Here is a 6,113-nt window from a genome sequence, read left to right as displayed (position 1 = left end):
TATTACTCAGCATAAAAAATTAAATCTTGCCATTGCAATGATGTGGATGGAACTAGAGAGTATTAGGCTAAGCAAAATAAGTCAACTAGAGAAAGACAATCATCCTATGACTTCACTCATATGTGGAATTTAAGAAACAAAACAGAGGAGCATAGAGGAAGGGAGGGAAAAATAAAACAAGATGAAATCAGTGAGGGAGACAAACCATAAGATACTCAGTCATAGTAAACAAGCTGAAGGTTGCTGGAGGAGAGGGAGGTAAGAGGATGGGATAATTGGGTAATAGGTATTAAGGAGGGTACATGATATACCCTGGGTATTATACACAACTTGTGAATCACTGAACTCTATTTCTGAAACTAATAATACACTATATGTTAATTGAATTTAAAATAAAATTTTATTTTTTTAAGATTTTATTTGTTTATTCACGAGAGACACACACACAGAGAGAGAGAAAGAGAGAGAGAGAGAGAGAGAGGCAGAGACACAGGCAGAGGGAGAAGCAGGCTCCATGTAGGGAGCCTGACGTGGGACTCGATCCCGGGCCTCCAGGATGAGGCCCTGGGCCAAAGGTGGCGCTGAACCGCTGAGCCATCCGGGCTGCCCTAAAATAAAATAAAAACTTAAGAAGAAAATAAAACATTTACAGATTGGGAACAAAGACATCAAACTGTCTTTGTAGATGACATAATCATTTATGTGGGGAATCTGAAAGAATTGATTAAAAAAAAAAAAACCCTCCTGGAACTAATAAGCAAGTATAGTAAGGTTTGGGGGACCTGGCTGGTGTGGTAAGCAGTTCTTGATCTTGGGGTTGTAAGTTCGAGCCCCGAGATGGGTGTAGAGATTGCTTAAAAATAAAATCTTAAAACAAAAAAACTCAAAAACTCAAAAAAATCAATTGCTTTTCTATACACCAAGAGTGAATTACTGGATTAGCACCCCCCAGAGTGAAATATTTTGGTATAAATCTTACAAAATATACATAAGAGCTATATGAAAAAAATATAAAACTCTGATGAACTGGACACCTGGATGGCTCATGTATGATCCCAGGATCCTGAGATCAAGTCCCACATCAGGCTCCCCACAGGGAGCCTGCTTCTCCCCCTGCCTGTGTCTCTGCCTCTCTCTCTGTTCTCTCATGAGTAAATAAAATCTTTTTTTAAAAAGCTCTGATGAATAAAATTAAAGAATTAAATAAATGTTGAGATAATTCATGTTTATAGCTATGAAGACCCAATATTATCAAGATATCAGTTCTTCCCAATTTGATCTATAGATTCAATGCAATCCCAATCTCACACTTAGCAAGTTATTTTATGGATATTAACAAAGTGATTCTTTTTTTTTTTTTTATAGAATTTTTTTTTAAATTTTTATTTATTTATGATAGTCACAGAGAGAGAGAGAGAGAGAGGCAGAGACATAGGCAGAGGGAGAAGCAGGCTCCATGCACCGGGAGCCTGACGTGGGATTCGATCCCGGGTCTCCAGGATCACGCCCTGGGCCAAAGGCAGGCGCTAAACCACTGCGCCACCCAGGGATCCCGTGATTCTAAATTTTATACGGAGAGGCAAAAGGCCTAGAATAGCTCATACAGTACTGAAAGGGGAAAACAAAGTTGGAAGACTGACACTATCTGATTTCAAGACTTACTATAAAGTTATAGTAATCAGGGTAGTGGAGTATTGGTGAAAGAACAGACGAAAAGATCAGTGGACCAGAATAGAGAGCCCAGAAATAGACCCCTATATATATAGTCAAGTAACTTATGACAAAAGAGTAAAAGCAAAACAATGGATCAAAGATGAGTTCTTCATTTTCAATAACTGGGAAGCTGAGGATGTCGAATCTCACTGTGCTCCAACTTCTTTGACCTTTCTCTGAAGCCCTTCATTATTTTTTTTTAATTTTTATTTATTTATGATAGTCACAGAGAGAGAGAGGCAGAGACACAGGCAGAGGGAGAAGCAGGCTCCATGCCCTGGGAGCCCGATGTGGGATTCAATCCCAGGTCTCCAGGATCATGCCCTGGGCCAAAGGCAGGCGCTAAACGGCAGCGCCACCCAGGGATCCCTCTCTGAAGCCCTTCAATAAAATGGTTTGATCCCCCCCAAAGACAATCTCTTCAAAAAATGATGCTGGAACAACTGTATATTCACATGAAGAAAGAAAGAAAGAATTCAGGCACAGAGTTTATATTCTTCACAAAAATTAAGTCAAAATGCATCAGAGACCTAAACCTAAAATGCAAAACTGTAAAAAACTCCTGGAAGATAGCATAGGAAACAACCTAGATGACCTTGAGTATGGTGATGCCTTTTTAGATACAACATCAAAGACACAATCTATTGAAGAAATAATTGATAAGCTGGATTTAATACAAAAAACTTCTGCTCTGCAATAGACCAATTAGAAGAAGAGAATTAGAACACAAGTCATAGACTGGTAGATAATATTTGCAAAATACACATCTGATAAAGGATTATTATCCAAAATAAACAAAGAAGTCTTAAAACTCAACAAATAAGAAAACAAACAACCCAATTAATCTTAACATATACTCTACCAAAGACCCACAGATGGCAAGTAAGCACATGAAAAGATGTTCCACATCATGTCATCAGGGAAATGCAAATTAAAACAACAGTGAGATACCACTACACACCTAGTAGAATGGTCAAAATCTGGAACACTGACAATACCAAAAGCTAGCCAGGATGTGAAGCAATGGAAACTATAAGGGGTGCCTGGGTAGCTCAGTTGGTTAAGCATCCAACTCTTGATTTCCGCTCAGGTCATGATCTCAGAGTCGTGGAATCGAGTGGAGTCCAGTCTCCACACTGAGCACGAAGCTTGCTTGGGATTCTCTCTCTCCTTTTCCCCCTTCCTCTCCCCTCCCTGCTCATGCTCTCTCCCTCTTTCTCTCTCTAACAATGAAAAAAGCAAAAACAAAGAAACTTTCATACATTGCTGATGAGTACAGACACTTTTGAAAACAGTTTGGTGGTTTCTTACCAAACGAAACATACCCTTGCCATATGGTCCAGTGATCATGCTCCTTGATGTTTACCCAAAGGAGCAGAAAATTTTGTCTACACAAAACCCTGCAGGGATCCCTGGGTGGCGCAGTGGTTTAGCGCCTGCCTTTGGCCCCGGGTGCGATCCTGGAGACCCGGGATCGAATCCCACGTCGGGCTCCCGGTGCATGGAGCCTGCTTCTCCCTCTTCCTGTGTCTCTGCCTCTCTCTCTCTGTGACTATCATAAATAAATTAAAAAAATTAAAAAAAAACCTGCACATGAATGTTTACAGCAGCTTTATTCATAATTGCCAAAACTTGGGAGTAACCAAGATGTCCTTTAGTCAGTGAATAGATAAATAAACTGTGGTACATCCAGGCAATGGAAGACTAGTGCTGCTAAAATGAAATGAGCTATTAAGCCATGAAAAAACATGGAAGAGGGCAGCCCCCGTGGCGCAGCGGTTTAGCGCGGCCTGCAGCCTGAGGTGTGATCCTGGAGACCCAGGATCAAGTCCCACATCGGGCTCCCTGCATGGAGCCTGCTTCTCCCTCTGCCTGTGTCTCTGCCTCTCTCTCTCTCTATGAATAAATAAATAAAATTTTAAAAAAACATGGAAGAAAAAAAAAAGAAAATAAAAAACATGGAAGAATCTTGAAGTGCAAAAAGCCAACATGAGAAGGCCACATATGGTGTGATTTCCACTCTATGACATTCTTGAAAAGGTAAAACTGTGGAGACAATGAAGAAAGATCAGTAGTTGCCAGGGGTTGTGGGTGGGGTGAGATGAACAGGTAGGGCACAGAGAATTTTGGGGGCAGTGAAAATACTCTGTATGATATTGTAATGATGGATATATGTCACTATACATTATCCAAACCCATTGAATGTACACTACCAAGACTGAAATCCTAGATAAATTATGGATTTCCAGTGATTATGATGTAGTCAATATTGGTTCATCTTTGGTACAAAAATGTACCATCCTGGTGAGTGATGTTGTTAATGGGGAGGTTATATACGTGTGGGAGCAGGAGTTAGTATGAGAAATCTTTGTACCTCACTGTCAATGTTATTATAAACCTAAAAAAAATTACTCTAAAAAAAATTCTTAAAGAAAAGTCGAACAGATAGAAACATGGTACATAATAGAACATACGTGGGCTCTTGTTCTTTCCTTGCATTTTTTTCCCTTCCCTCTTTAAATTGAGAAGATTGGGGCACCTGGTGGCTCAGGCAGTTAAGCACCTGTCTTCGGCTCTGGTCATGATCCCAGGCTCTTAGGATGGAGCCCAACACTGAGCTCTCTGCTCAGGGGGGAGCCTGCTTCTCCCTCTGCCTGCCACTCTGCCACTCTGCCTACTTGTGCTCTCTCTGTCAAATAAATACATAAAACTTTAAAATTAAAAAAAAAATTAAATTGAGAAGTTTGGACTCATTAATTCTTTGGTTCTTTCAAATTTTGGATGTTTTATAATGCTTTTGATTCCTTCTCCTCACTTTTATGTATCATCTCTCCCATTCTTTTCTTTTTTAAAAAAGATTTTATTTATTTGAGAGAGAGTGAGAGCCAGAGATCATAGAGGGAGAGGCAGAGGGAGAAGCTGACCCAATGCTGAGGAAAGAGCCTGATGCAGAGCTTGATGCCAGGACCCTGAGATCATGACCTGAGTGGAAGGCAGATGCCTAACCAATTGAGCCACCCAGGTGCCCCTCCCATTCTTTTCTTCTTTACTTTTTCCTCTACCTCTTCCTCTCCTTTTTTCCTCCTTCTCCTCTCTCCATCTCCTTTGTCTGTTTCTGCTTCTCATTTGCTACCATAAACTCAGCCATGTGGACCATAAACTTTGAGTTTAAGGTCCCTTCCTCTTCAGCAGTCTACCAGTCCTGTGATACTTTCTTCATTTATGTTCTCTTTTTTTCTCACTTTCCTTTCTTTCCATTGTTTATAAATTACTTAACTTCCCTGGGCCTCAGTTTTTCCATCTAGAAAATAAAAATAATAGATTGTTATAAGCATCAAATGAATTAACTAAACCTCTTCATTCAGCATCTAACACAAAGTCCTCCAAAACGTCATTAACTTTATTCTTATTTGACCTTCTGCAAGCCCGTATGATGTAAAATACTATAGAACTGTTAGTTATTTATTATTTTTCCTAAAGTATCATGGTAACGTGGAAAGATAGTTTCCAGCTTGAAGAGACATGAGTTCCAGGCAAATCTCTAACTTTATTTTTTTTTATAGGTGTTCAATTTGAAATCTCTAACTTTTTTTTTAAGATTTTATTTATTCATAGAGACACAGAGATAGAGGCAGAGACACAGGCAGAGGGAGAAGCAGGCTCCATGCAGGGAGCCGGATGTGGGACTCAATTCCGGGACTCTAGGATCACGCCCTGAGCCAAAGGCAGACGCTCAACCACTGAGCCACCCAGGCATCCCGAAATCTCTAAATTTTTATGAGCATCAATTTCCTTATCTATAAAGTTAAAGTAATAACAGATACCTTCCTTACACCTTGGGGTTTTTCGTCTCGCAGGAATGAAAAGACTCGATGCGCACGAAAGCCTCACTCTACAAGTACTCCCGGAGTCACACTGGGGATGCAGTATAGTTACGAGGATTCAACGGGATGCAATTTTAAAAGATGCCTCACCAATAGTAAGCAATGTTACTACAATGTCAGTGTTACCTATTATTACTTCCTGTACTTTTCCCACTACTTTCCTCTTGCTCCTCAAAAAAAAAGGAGTGGTTAAAATAGCCAGGGGATCCCTGCTGCGAAACTTCTACTATTGATTCTTGTCTTCTTCCTGTCTCTCATTTCCCTCCCTCCCTTTTTTCCTTCTCCAGGCCGCTCTTTCTCATTACAGCTTTCCTGCCGCCTCCAGCGCCCTGTGCAGCCCGATCTCCAGGTTTCAAGCAGCTTTGAACAGACACTTAACCACCCGGTACCTGCTGCAGACAAGGGGCTCCCTTCGCATTTACCATCTAGCGCTCGTCGGACAATAAAGTTTTATTGAAACAAAGCAGGAAAAAAAAAAGACGCCGTCCTTCTTCCTCAACAGCCAATCAGAGAGTA

Source organism: Canis aureus, chromosome 25 (genome assembly GCF_053574225.1).
Source record: "Canis aureus isolate CA01 chromosome 25, VMU_Caureus_v.1.0, whole genome shotgun sequence".
In the NCBI taxonomy this organism is placed as follows: domain Eukaryota; kingdom Metazoa; phylum Chordata; class Mammalia; order Carnivora; family Canidae; genus Canis; species Canis aureus.
Note: the sequence above shows the minus strand (reverse complement) of the source record.